Consider the following 15,128-nt stretch of genomic DNA (forward strand, 5'->3'; position numbering starts at 1 on the left):
AATTGTTGCTTGCATATTAAGCACAAGCAACAGCAAAAAATAGTTTTCTTGAATAAAACAGTAATTGCAGTTTGACAAAGTTCTCTGATACAAGTTTCTTCACCTTAATCTTTGATCTCAGAGAATAGGTCAGAATCCAAACCATGGATGCCCATGTGGGCAGTCTCTGAATTATGTAATTCTTTTCCAGTTGCTGAATCTCCAGTGTGAGCACTACTGGAATACATACCATAATCTCTTGAACTTTACATTTACAGAAAGTTTGGTAAATAATATTCATGCATAATGGAAAGAGAAAAAGAAAGGCAAAAAATAAAATAAAAGGAAAGGAAAGGAAAAGTTTTGGAACAGATAGTAGTAGTAGTTTCATTGCGGTCATCTATAAGAAAGAACATTATACCATTCCCTTTTCCCTTATTATGAGAGATTTAGAGTGGGATTCATCTGTATTAATTTAAATGTCTGAACATTAGAAGCTGGATTCACCTTAGTACTTCACTTGAGGTTTTGGCTTGCAGACTTTAAATTTAGGCATGAGAATCAGATTGCTATCACTGTTAGTTCACAGGGGATCTATTCATCTGATCATCTATATAGATCTGCTTTAAAGTGCGATATCAGATTCTAATGCTCTGTTAACTAGAAGGGAGCTAACAGAAGGTAGTATGTAAACATAAATATCAAATGTCATTGAAAACTTCCTAGATTGAAACATCCACATGAGGCTGGTAGACAGGACCTGCAACTGGTCTCTGCCCTTTCAGCTGGTAGTTGAAAATCAGGCAAGATATCGTGTGGTATCTCAAACTGCACTAGAGACTAAAGCAAATTATGAAACTTAGAAAATTAAACTAAGCTCTAGTTCTTTAATGGAAACTTAAACACTTATATGCAGACACAGCTAGACCTTTGGAATCTGAAGTAAGTCTGTCTTATATACAATATTCCTACAATATTCCTGCTGAAGGCTTCCTGCATATTTTACTTGCTTTGAATTATTTACTTTTTTTTTTTTTTTTTTTTTTTGCAAACAATCAAAAAATTTTTGTTATTTATTATTTCCTTTTTTTTTTAATTTTCTCATTGTCAATCTGATTTTCAAAACAATTAACTCTTAAAAAAAAGAAATTTTTCATACAAAAAATATGAATCCTTAATTTAAATCTAGATTCATATTTTTTACAGAGATAATATTTCCTTTCTCTGATAACTGACCAGCATGGAAATAATCTCATAAATAAATGTCTATATAAAAATAAAAATCAGTTCTGTTAAGTTTCAAGGTAATGGCTTATACGTTCAGACTTTTCTTATAGATTCTGTGAGAGCTCTATGTTGCTATTGCATAACTCTAGATATTATAATTATCTCCTAACTCTGATTTGGCTATTAAGTCCAGCTAGAAGTCAAATGTTCCCCTGAATATGAAGAGGTAGTTCTATTTAATCAGAAGATTATTCAGTTTATATTAACAAATTGAGTTTCTGGGCCTTCTCTTATGCCTTGTATAATGTTGTCTAACTTACAGTCAGCAGGGACCTTCCCTAGACTGTCCTGAGCAAATTCCCAGTGAGCACTGCTAAGTAGCTCCCAGGAGGCTTTAAGTTTGTTCTCCTGAAGTACAGGATGTACTTTATAGGGTAGAAACTCATCTGATCTTTGTCTTCTTACACTAAAAGTTTTGAATTCAATTAATCATGGACACAGAGGCCAAGAGAACTGCTTACCATCACTACTCCCTACAGGCCTTCTCTTTTTTCAAGCAACAGAACCACCTTTCCCTATTGTCTCAGTACTTCCTATGGTAAACTATCTTCAATATGTTTTAGGAATTTACCAGAATTAGTTGTTGCAGCAGTATAATATTCCCAGTCTGTGTGTGAGAAGCTGAAGTCTCCTATAAAGACAGAGGCAACCAATTCCACAATTTCTTTAGAAATTGTGCCTGCAGAATAATTGCAGAAAATTGTTGCTTGCAGAATAGCTCATCCATGACATAATCCTGGGTGTGCAGCCAGTAGTAGACAGCCACTGCAGCATCTCCTTTGCCATCCATCTACTTAAGCCTCACCTAGAGGCTCTCTATTCCAGAATCCCTGACAGCAAGATCTCTGCAGTGTACTCTCTCCCCTATGTACAGTGCAACATCTCCACATCACATCTCTGCTCTAGAACAGACAGTACCCCTTTATCTCAACAGGGTCACCTGATGCTCTCTTCTTCGCCTGCACTTCTCTGTCTGCTCAACTGGACTGCACTTCTCACCTCAGCATTGTGGTGAGGCCTATCCACCTTTCAGACACACACTCTCTCTCTCATTATATTTTGCTGATACTATATTTAATAAATAAATTTGTTCCACCTCAGATCGTTGCCGCTGTTTTCAACTATTTTGGGGTCCCCTGTTTCCCTTTTCTGGAGGCATAGATCCACGGATCTCTCTGCCCCGCTGGTCACCGCTGTAAACCATTGACAGCATTTCAGATGTGCTTCTGAAACTGCAGCACTCTTTCAAGTGGCATAGATGATCCCATTAGTTTTGCCACCCTCAGATGGTGCTGTACCTTCTCTTGGCTTAAGCTCAGTGTTCCTAACAACATCTCCAGGCCCTTTCCATTTAAAAAATATATATATTCTTTTCTACCAGGGTATCTAATCTATCCTGTCTCACAGAAAAAGAAACATCCATACTACACTGCATGCTGGGTTGTGTGGTTTGAAAGAAAATTTTTTAATACTGATTCAGAAATATACTAAGCAGAAGAATAATAAACCATCACAAACAATTGAATCTCAGTGCTCTAACCATGCCTAGGCCTTATTTAGTTTACTAATATGATCATGTGGATCCTAATCCATCCATCAGTGTTCAGGCAGTATAAACTGCCTATTTCTTCATGGGCTATTCCAGCAAAATTCACCTTCAGAAGTGAGGTGCCCTGGGGCAGTGCCTGATTCACAGACAGGTAGAAGCAGAAGAACAGTGCTCAGGACAGCTATGATGCCCACTCACACAGTATCCTGCACTGGGAAGCTGGGAAGGCAATGACACTGCTGTTAAGATTTAACCTCACAAGCATTGCTTAATAGTTTTTATTCATCTCTTTGTATCTGTTGTATCTGTGGCTATCTGCACCTTGAATATACCCTTTAGCCATTTTGTTTTGATAAGATACCACCGAAACAAAACAGAATAGACCACTGAAAAATTCTTTGATTTATGATACTATTATTACTATTATTACTATTATGATACAGGATACTATTTTTTGATGTCTTAACACTATGTTTTTTTAAAAAAGTTGTAAAGGCTTAATTTGCCAGCTTTGCTTTCTGCTTAAAATATTCAAACAGCATTGTCCTATGTCCTAAATGATTGAACTGATGCTGCAGGAGCTGTGAAAAATGGAAATAGCAACAAAAGTTAAAAAAAAAAAAGTCACTTTCTAGTGCTGTTATTTAACTTAGACCACATACTTTATCAAAGTTGTTTTTATTTCTTGTTCTTACAGGAATTAGTTTCTCCTTTGTTATTTTCCTTTTCATCTACACATTTGAAAATCTCTTTGTTGTGTCTTTTCTTGTTGCAATCTCACTGTTCTTCCAGCAGACAACTGACATTAATATCAGTATCATACCATTTGGGACATTGCAGTTCTGGAGATAAAGGAGTATTGAAAAAGACACCACCAGTGGTCTTTTACATATCCCAGCTTCATAAAGAGTGTTTTGATTAGAAGCAAATCACTCTGAATGGTGCTATTGAACATACATATTCAAACACTAATTACTTAATACACATTGATTATATTTTATCTTGATTAATGGTAGTAAAACTTCAAGGCCAAAAACAGTACAATTATCTTACATTTTTTAAAATATTATTTAAGCTATTATTATTGTTACAAATGACCCAGTCCTTGAAATATTTTGGGACATTTATAAGGGCCAATTCTAATTTTTTTGCTAGTGAAATGAGGCATTTGTTTTCTATTAGAGGATACAGTCTAGAGAATTCAGCTCAAAAATCTAATTATTTTAATGATTTGAAATCCCCTCACATCTTGAGATGTTTATATTCCCACGAATTGACTGTACTATATTTGTCTCTACTGAAAAGGACAACTTTCTATTAGAATAAAACATTCTGCTCTCAAGTAGTTATAGCAGTATGAAAAAATCTATATATTGTGGTTCTTCATTTTGTTCACAAATCTCTCCTTTTATTTTCCTAATTGTTTACTCTTTAATTTCTAGCTAGTCCTCTATGAAACATTTAATTCATTATATAATACTTCCAACATGCAATCTATTAAAACACACTATTAAGTAATATTTCTTAAAAAAAAAAAAAAAAAATCAGGAAAAGAAATAAAGTGAGAGGCCGAGGAATAAAATATCCAATCCAAAGAGCTGTCTATAATAATTTAAAGGTAATATGGTAGATAGATAGACAGACAGATAGATAAACTTTGAATAGCAGATGCCAGTTTGCAAGTCAGAGGGACTATAAAATATTTGGGAGAAAACTTGCAAATTGTAGCTCTATGCAGGTAAAATAGCTTATAGCCTTTGAGATTATTTTTCTTCATTTCAATCATATAAATATATTTTACTTTGGTTAGGATCAGCATTTATTTATTAATATAAATAAAATTATGATATAGATTATAAACTGTACTATTTCTCTGAAAGAGTGGTCAGTCACTGGAATGGGCTGCCCAGGAAGGTGCTGGAGTCACCAACCCTAGAGCTGTTCAAGGAACATTTGGATGTTGTGTTGAGGGATATGGTTTAGTGTGAACTACTGGTGATAAGTGAATGGTTGGACTGGATGATCTTGTAGGCCTTTTCCAACCTTGGTGTTTCTCTGACTCTGTGAATATGTGAAATAAATAAATAAATAAATAAATGAATTTAAAAAATCTATTGATTATACTTAGACTAGATATCCTAGAAGTAAAGTTAATAGTTTAAATTAGTAACAGATGCTGTTGCTGCTATGCAACAGCTTTGGCTTTCAGCCAGCAGAACAACATCCTTGAAGCCACAGTGAAGTTGACATTGGAAAGATAAGACGACTACTGAATGAATCACTACATGGTCCATTGGTTATACTTACATATTCAGTGAAGAGAGGATAAAGCGAGGCTACAACAAGGGCTTTGTAAAAATTAAAAACAAAGAGAACCAAAGCTGTCTTCTTCTAAACTGTGGAATGCAACAATTAAATTGTACGTAGATCTTCCTACTCTGTCAGTCTTCTGATGTTTCTTTTTTTTTCCAAGAACATGATCTCATTAATAACATTTTTCATTTTTCTTGTATTTAGCAACCACTGCTAGAAAACAAAAACAAAACATTAAAAACAAAAAAAAAAAAAAAAAAAAAAGCAAACAAACAAACAAAACATAAAAACCAACATAGAATCACAGAATCAAAGAACTGTAGGGATTGGAAGGGACCTCTAGAGATCATCAAATCCAACCCCCCTGCCAATGCAGGCTCCCTACATCAGGTTGCACAGGCAGGCGTACAGGCAGGTCTTGGATATCTCCAGAGATGGAGACTTCACAACCTCTCTGGGCACTGTTCCAGTGCTCCATCACCCTCACTGAGAAGAAATTCTTCACAGAAATTCCCATGTTTCAGTTTATGGCCATTTCCCTTTGTCTTGTTCCCACAGGCCGCTGAAAAGAGGTTGATCATGTTCCTTTGTCTCCCACATGTGATAATTTGAGTTCAGACATGAAATCAGAAAACAAAAAGTGGGAGAAAATTTGTTCAGACCATAAAGGATGTAATGATAAACTTCTTTGTGTGCTCATATATATATTTTTTTTTATTTTTCTTGGTTCTACTCATCATCTCAAAGCTTTTATCTGTGATGCTGTTTTCCCTCTCTTTTCTTTCTCATCTACGCTCAGTCTTACTTTGTTTGTCTCAAGACATAAAACTTGAAGTATGCTATTTTTCCAGATGGAAAAGTGTTCTGCAAACTCAGATGGAAGGGGTGGAAAAGATGCTCACTTATTAACAAGCTTTTTTTCTGGCATAGCTTATATATGAGCACTGTTCAAGCGGTAAAATAAATTAAAATTATTGGAATTGTGGATACTATAAGAAGTACCAATTGCATATTAAAAACTTTCTTCAATGTAACATCTACAAGGCTAAACTTGTAGCTTTCATCTCTAAGAGAGATACCTCTTCTATTAATTATATGCAGTATTATTCCTAAGCAATAGAAATACAATTATCTCAAAGTCCATTTTCAGTAGTTAAGTTGATGTGATATATCCAGAGCAACAAGGCAAATCAACACAAACCAAATAAAAATGTGAATAAATATAGATTAACACTGTATATTTATATAATAGTAATGCATTAGAATTACTTTTATAAAATAACTAATTTTAGGCAATCTTCAGAATTCATATTCCATTCCTTTGGTCATCAACATTTATTTAAATGTTATGCAAGCTTTCAATTTGCATATCAATTTCCATAACAGCAAAAGTGGCTGTGATGGATTAATGCAAAATCTCTTCTTCTAAGTACACAGTAAAATTGTTTTTGTTAATTTATGTTTAGACTAGAATAGCTTCTTGTAGAACAGTATAAAGAGAATTATCTGTATGTTCTGTAAATTGTGAAGACTTGGGAAAATTGGGAAGCCCACAGCACTCCCTCTGTTGTAGCTACCTTACTTACTTAGACAGCTGAGATTCTGGGTGTGCTGTACAAGACTGGGATATACTGAAATATATTTCTGCTGGGAACATGAATATGGCTTTGTAGACGTTCAGTCACAATTTTTATAGAATTTTTACTTCAATACCTAGCAAAATTCTGAAACAAGTTAATGTTAATAAATGAATATAGGAAGAAAGTAAGAGAATGAGATATGTAAGCAGAATCTGTTTAAAATTAATTATACCTAAGTATGGCAGAAATAAAGATTAATTTTATATATTATTTATGTATTTGTAATGTAAGTAAGTAGAAATCTCCAGCTTTTACTTTATGTTGCAATCAGGAATATTTTCTTCTTGACCAAAAAGATTTAAAGGAAGTAAAATGAAAATTTCTTCTGAGACAAAATTTAAATTTTATCAAAACTTGAACTGATATACAAATTAAAAATAGAATTTTTATAGAAATACATAAACATCTATCAATATATTTTATTCATGTATTGTTATAGACTTCATCCTGGTTTTGGCTGGGATAGAGTTTCTTTTCTTCATAGAGGCTCATGTAATGCTATGTTTTGGATTTTTTATGAAAATAGTGATGATAACAAAGTGTTTAGTCATTACTGAGCAGCACTTACACAGAATCAAGGACTTTTATAATTAAACTGCCCTGCCAATGAGATGTCCAGGGATGCATAAGACATTAAGAGGAGACGTAGACAGGACAGCTGATCTCAATTGGCCATAGAGATATTTCATGCTGTATGACATGAGATTTAAGAAATTTATCAATAGAGACCAAATGCTTTCATATACTTTAAAAGTTTTAAGTAAACTTCCAGAAAATAAAGATAAAGGGCAGACTGTAACATGAGAGATGTGATCACACTACGATGCTTTGCATTATCTCTCATACCTATTGTAGATTAAATAACCATTCCAAAGGTGGTTAATGAACTTGTAAATACAACTAAGTTCAATAAAAAGGTACCAAATTAATCAATAATCCGTAGCTGAAGGTTTCACAACAGTATCTTAATAACCCTGAAACTTGACTTCCAAAATATTCCTGTTTTTTGTAAATTTAAACAGAAGTTTTCAATACAGAAGCTAGAAATCAATATTCCAACAATACCGACACTTGTTATTTCACTCACATTTGTAAGTAGACTTCAGTTACGTAAGAGATTTCTCCATTCCCAAAAGATTCATGTTGCCAATGCTTCCAATGTCTTGTATTTATTAACTTCATACTCGCAACAATAAGGCCACAAAGCATTTCTACAGTTGGGCAACATCCAAGGATATTTTATGAAAAGGTACGTTTCAATCTGTTTTTCATTTCCTATTTGGATTTAATATTGACTCACATCTAAGGTTGATGGAACTCTGGACACAGACAGGAAGTAAATGTTCTGAATTTCACATTTCACAAAATAAACACAAAATGTAGGAATTTTGACTATTCTACCATCTATTATAATCTATGTTTGTAGGCACATGAAAAATTGCCATAATGTCTACTTTGACACCCCCAGTATCCAGAAGACTATTTGTATATAATTAAATTTACATAAATTCTGACATTTAAAGTGTAGGTGATTATTTTTGGTTAGCTAAATAAAAATGTTTCTTTGTTATTCCAGGCAATGTCACAAGTACAACAGGTATAAAGCAAGACGTCTGGGAGATCAGTTTTGTTATGGATCTGTAGTTACAATTAAGAGGTGAAGCTTGTGTTACAAGCTCTAAATCTAAATTGTTATTTAGATTCCTGTAATAGATGGTAGTTGTTCATACATGTCAGTGACATACATAATTCAAGATCTCACAATACGTCGTTTAGATTTCATCAGTAAAATTAAGTATATACTAGAGAGCAGATAATATGACCTAGTACTAGAGTTGGGTTTGACTGTGCAAATAAATTAGTGATTACATATAATACTCAAGAAAAGAATTGAGGGTATCCGCACAGGACTGGCAACAAAGGCACAGAAGTCCTACAGCCAGGTGGAAGTTAGGAAATTTGCCTACAGTCTCCAGAATTGACTAGATGTCTTCACGTAAAGAAGAGAATCCTATCCCAAATGTCTAATTTTGGATAAAGCTGAGCTGTCTAGGTTTTACTCACTTAATTTCTTATAGATCTCTGTTGTATATCCCCAGACAGCAGATCATCTTCTGAGTCTTAAATTTAGATAACTTGTAACTCTTGAAGACATTTACCCATAGGTCTATGCCAAATACCTTTAGAAAATATTAAAGCCAATCTTTTAAATAACAATTACTGTACTCTATCCTCCTTCAACTCCTCTCCCTTGCAAGAACTCAGCAAAATGTTTCCCAAGATTTGAATTCAGTTGACTGTATGCCATTTTTTTTTTCAGATTCTCTGCAGTTGACATGGTTTTATAATTTTTGGTTATCGGCATTCCACATCATAACATCATGTAGTGCACTGGGACTTAAAGTGTTAATGCTCAAGTGCCAGGTAGATAGCTGTCTGGAAGAGAAGAACTACGTACGCCAGGGGGCTTTGTGATTAGAGAGGAGATATAACCCTTGGCAAGATCACCTGATGTGCTCTTCTTTGTCAGGCTCTCCTCCCTGCTGCTTAACCGGACTGTGCATCTCACCTCGGCGTTATGGTGAGGCCTATCCACCTTTCGGACATTCTCTCTCATTATATTTGATTTATTAGCTTCAATTCTAATTATATTGTATTATAGAGTGCTATCTTGCATTCTGATACCATGTTTAGTAAATATGTTTGTTTAGTAAATTAGTTTGTTTCTCCTCAGATTGTTGCCACTGTTTTTAATTATTTTGGGGTCCCCTGTTTCCCTTTTCCAGAGGCAAAATCCCTCCACCCCACTAGTCACAGAACCAGGACAAACCAGCCTGTAAACCATCAAAACCAGTGTTTTACCTGACCATCCTAGAATGAAATAAAAGGTCAGTGACATATCTGTCACACTTATATGAATATTCTTGATACCCTAATACATCTCAAGCGAAACTAGAGACTTATATGTGGGCTGCTGAATCATGCCCTATTAATCTTACCTCTCTTCTTCATTATTGTAAAGCATTAACATTCTTGTATGGCTTTTATATACAAACATCACCCTAATTCTACATCTTATTTTCATAAACATTTTTCAGAGTCTTTGCATAACACAGTGGAAAATTAGTATTATAAGATTTTTCTTCTATTTACTTAAAACTAAAATACAGAATTTCAGTATTAGATATGTACCGAAATCTTTCCAGTTTTAGATTATATCCACTATTACCAACTTCTTATTAAAATATTCACTGATATATAATTAAAATACATCTCTCTATATCCTCAAAAATGTACAAAGCAGTGTTAAATAAAAATAGAAAAAATAATGTATAAACAGCTTTTACATCTTTGGGTATAGATTTCACTCGGGCAAATAACTTCTTTTATGTTCTTTCTCTAGAGCATCATGTTCTTCTAACAAACAGGTTTTCTGTATGTTTGTCTTTTTTTTTTTTTAATTATTTTTTATCCTTGTCTGTTAATAAGCAGTAGAATATACTGATCATCAGTAAATCATTTGATTTACAGTAAGTATAATTTCTTCACAGAACAAGGAACTAAGCACGTTTCATTAAAAAGCAACTATCAAAAAAGATATGAAAAATACATACTAGATAATTTAATTGAGAAAAGTAGTCAGAAAATTTGTTTCATTCTGTAACAGTAGAAGAAATTAAGGATATCCACATAATAGACAGTAAAGTTGATAAAATCGAATTTATAATCTATTTGTAAAATTTATTACCCTTATTATAGTCAATATCTTGTCATGATTAAAACTGTTTTGTAGGTAATGAAGGAATGCTTATTATGAGATGAAATGCAGAGGAAGAAAAACAGTTTAAAATCAGAAGAAAAAATTATGCTACAGAGTGCTAGGTATGGATTAAGCTGTATTCCTTTAAAATGCATATCACTGTACATCTGCACTTCATAGATTCTAGCTATTTCTAAGCTTTTTCAAAATCATATTTCCCACCACACCTAGAGAAAGGCACTGTGTTACAAGGGTAAACTACAAATGTTTTGAAAATTACTAACCCAGATGAATTACTATGTATTTAAAATTTCTTTTGCATTTTGTCACAGATATTTACTAGATGTAATGTGGGGTAGGATTCTCAAAATAGAACAAAAATTAAAGAATAACTGCAATTAAATTTAAAAGGCACTTTTCCAAAGCAGATATTAATGTACGTGCCAAACTTACATAGACTGTAATGTAGACTACAAGTACCTGTTACATAGTTACAGAGAAGAACAGGCTTCCTTGACATCTTTTTCCATTTGAATAGGTAGATTTTAGTATTTTTTTAAACTACTCTGAACATGCCAGACTACAACCTTGTTATTAGCTGTCATGGATAGTTACCAGTCTTCTAGAAAATCCAGTCTTCTAGGAAAAGGGGAATCAGAGATTAACTGAATTTCAAGGGACTAGGACTTGCTTCTCCAGAAGCTGTCTGAAGAAAAAAAGAAAATATATTTATTTTATTACTATTACCATCTTTGCTAATGCTTATTGGAACACATTTCAGTCCACAGTGTGTTGTATCGTCATGAGTTTATGGAGTTTATGGAGATATACCACCAAATCCACTAAGAATGTTCTAGGGGAAAAAAAAAAAAAAAAAAAAAAACCCCCACCCAAAAAAACCCAAAAAAAACCTTTTTTAAAAAAAAAAAAAAAAAGAATGTAAAAGGGAGAAAGTTAATGTAGGTTCAGAAGTGGATTTTAATACATTAACAAGAAATTTAATTTTCATCAACTTGCCAATTGTGTCTCCATGAACTGCTTTTTGGCATCTCTTTTATACCATGCTTTCTTGATAAAATTTCACTGCTTCTTGGGACTTACAGATTTATAATTAAAAGAAAATTTATTCATTATATCAATGTATTTCTTTCAAAAAAAGTCTTCCAGAACAGTTTTTCAGATCCATTTTTAAGGTGAGCAGACATTGTTAGGTGTTTTATCAAAGAATGCAAAGTATAACAAGAAAGAATAACAGAATCACAGAATCACAGAATCGTAGGGGTTGGAAGGGGCCTCCAGAGATGGAGTCCAACCCCACTGCCAAAGCAGGTTCCCTACACCAGGTCGCACAACTAGGTGTCCAGGTGGGTCTTGAATATCTCCAGAGAAGGAGACTCCAACCTCCCTGGGCAGCCTGTTCCAGCGCTCTGTCGCCCTCACCATAAAGAAGTTCTTGTGTATATTTGTGTGGAACTTCCTATGCTGCAGTTTCTGGCCGTTTCCCCTTGTTCTGTCTCCACACACTGCTGAAAACAGTCTGGCCTCACCATTCTGCCCCCCACACCTTAGATATTTATAGACCTGGATCAGGTCCCCTCTCAGCCTTCTTTTCTCAAGGCTGAACAGACCCAGTTTGCTTAGCCTTTCTTCATAGGGGAGATGCTCCAGGCCCTTCACCATCTTTGTGGCCCTCCGCTGGACTCTTTCCAAGAGATCCCTGTCTTTTTTGTACTGAGAAGCCCAGAAATGGACACAAGACTCCAGATGAGGCCTGACCAGGGTAGAGTAGAGGGGGAGGATCACCTCCCTCGACCTGCTGGCCATGTTCTTTTTAATGCACCCCAGAATGCCATTGGTCTTTTTGGCCATAAGGGCACACTGCTGGCTCATGGCCAACCTGTCATCCACCAGGACACCCAGGTCCCTCTCCGCAGAGCTCCTCTCCAGCAGGTCATCCCCCAACCTGTACTGGTGCATGCAATTATTCCTCCCTAGATGCAAGACTCTGCACTTGCTTTCTAGATTCTATAGGTACATTAGAAGATTCTATAGGTACATTGGTCAGAAAAGAAAGTACAAGGGGAGTGTACTCCCTGCGATAAATCAAAAAGGAGAACTGGCAAGAACAGACATGAAGAAAGATGAGATACACAACAAGTTCTTTACCTCAGCCTTCATTGGCAGGCTTTCTGCATCTCTCAAGTCTCTGAGACTCAGACGAGGGCTTGGAAGAACTTACACACCTGATGTAAATGAAGAACAAGTTCAAGACCACCAAGTGAACCTGACTGTGTACAAGTCTATAAGGTGGGATGACATACAGCACAGGGCTAGGAGTAAGGTATTTGCCAAGACACTTTTCATGATAATTGAATATTCAGTATTTGCAAGTGGGGATGTAGCTCAGTGGTAGAGCGCACGCTTCGCATGTGTGAGGTCCTGGGTTCAATCCCTAGCATCTCCATAATCTTTTTGCAGAGATCAGTGATGCAAAATCCTTTCCACTTTAAAATCAGAACATGCCTGAGGCTGCCTCATGAGGGTGAATTCACACATGTCTCTCAGGCCACATGACATTCATCCCAGCATCCTGCTTTAATGTGAATGCCAAGAATATTCTCCACTATGTTTGAAAAGTAATGGTGTTTAAGTGAAGTCTCTGGTGACTGGAAAAGGGGAAACATCACTTAGTTTTTAAGAAATGGAGTAGGATTGATCAAGTGGACCAAAAACTGGACACAATCCAACAGCATGCACTTGCAGCCCAGAAGGCAAACTGTATCCTGGTGTCACGGAGTTAACTAGATCAATCTATGCTCATGACATAGATTGACGATGTCCATCCCCCCGCCCCCCTTCCACACACACACACAAAATGGGAAGGAAAAGAGAAAAGGGATAGGAATATGGGAGCGGAGCTCAAGGAAGGAAAAAAAAAGCAGCGGCAATGATCTATGGAGGAAAACATATTTTACTAACTATGGTATCAGAATACAAGATAACGCAATATAATAAAATCTAATTGAAATTGAGACTAACAAATCAAATAAAATAGGAAAGAGAGAGAGTTCCTGAGACCGAGTCAAACCTGAAAAGCTTGGTACGAATAGGAAAGCACCCTCCAGCACCCACTGCAAGGCAGTAAGAGATTGCCCAACCAGGAAGGGTCAGATCCCATGACTTCCGTGATGCACAGGGAGAGGTATCCGGAATTGGAGCACTAACACTTTAACTCCCAGTGCACTACATGATGTTTTGATGTGGAATACCGAAAAACAAAAATCACAAAAAACATGACATTCCATCCCTTATTCTACATCGTTACATCATGCTTGATATATATACATATATATAAACAATGATTAAAATGCATTACACACATATGTCTACATGCATATATATACATAGAATTACTGACTGCACTCCCTCAACATCAAATTTCCTTGTGGTACACATTGAACATCCCTGTTTTTCTGCATCACCCACCAAGTGGACCCAGGTCCCTGGGCAAAAACAGTTCTGCAATGAGGTTTGCCCCTCCCAGAAGCTGGAAAGACCCAAACTGCTTTTCCCAACATGCTCTTTACTGTACTACAGGGACTTTATCTCCCTCTACGGTATGTAGGGGGCTGGATTGAGTAGGACCATCACAACTGATAGATCCTCATGTATTGATTAACCAGGTGGCTTCTGTCAAATGCTTCTCCCAATGCTTAAATGTTCTGTCACCCATTGCTTTCAACATAGTATTTAACAATCCATTGTATCATTCAATTTTACCAGAGGTTGGTACATGATAGGGAATATGATAAATCTACTCAATGCCATGATCTTTGGCCCAAATATTTACAAGAGAATTTTTGAAATGAGTCCCATTATCTGACTCAATTCTTTCTGAGTGCCACATCACCACAGGACTTGTTTCTTTAGACCTAATATGGTGTTTCCAAACTGTCATGGTTTTGTGATTTTTGGTTTTTGGTATTCCACATCATAACGTCATGTGGGGCACTGGGAGTTTAACTGTTAACGCTCAAGTTCTGGGTGCCTGTCCAGAAGAGAAGAAGAACTACACTCCCCAGGGGATTTTGCGGTCACAGAGAGGAGATATAACTCCTGGCAAGATCACCTGATGTGCTTTTTTTCATCCGCTTTTCTTTGTCGGCTCTCCTCCGGTCTCCCTGCTGCTCAACTGGACTGTGCACATCTCACCTCAGTGTTGTGGTGAGGCCTATCCACCTTTCGGACATTCTCTCTCTCATTATATTTGATTTATTAGCTTCAATTCTAATTGTATTGTATTATAGTGTGCTATCTTGCATTCCAATACTATATTTAGTAAATTAATTTTTTTCTCCTCAGATTGTTGTCACTGTTTTTAATTATTTTGGGGTCCCCTGTTTCCCTTTTTCCTGAGGCACGGAGTTTGCAAAATCCCGTCCCACTAGTTACGGAACTAGGCCAAACCTGCCCATAAACCGTTGACAGGGTGGTAGCATGGGAAAGTGCATATGTTTCAAGCCACCCAGTGGTTGCCTCCACCTTGGACATAACACTTAACACTGGGAGATCATGGCAAGGTAATATAATCAACCTGCCA

At 35.8% G+C, this 15,128-nt stretch overlaps 1 non-coding gene across 1 annotated transcript; it reads left to right on the forward strand.

Moving 5' to 3' along the window:
- Window positions 1-12,920: 12,920 nt before the first annotated feature.
- Window positions 12,921-12,992, forward strand: TRNAA-CGC. Its single transcript has one exon. It is a non-coding gene; the product is annotated as a tRNA-Ala (tRNA).
- The last annotated feature ends 2,136 nt before the right edge of the window (window positions 12,993-15,128 follow it).

The sequence above is a fragment of the Lagopus leucura genome, unplaced genomic scaffold, assembly GCF_019238085.1.
Source record: "Lagopus leucura isolate 7727_CA_CO unplaced genomic scaffold, USGS_WTPT01 Super-Scaffold_100001, whole genome shotgun sequence".
Lineage (NCBI taxonomy): Eukaryota > Metazoa > Chordata > Aves > Galliformes > Phasianidae > Lagopus > Lagopus leucura.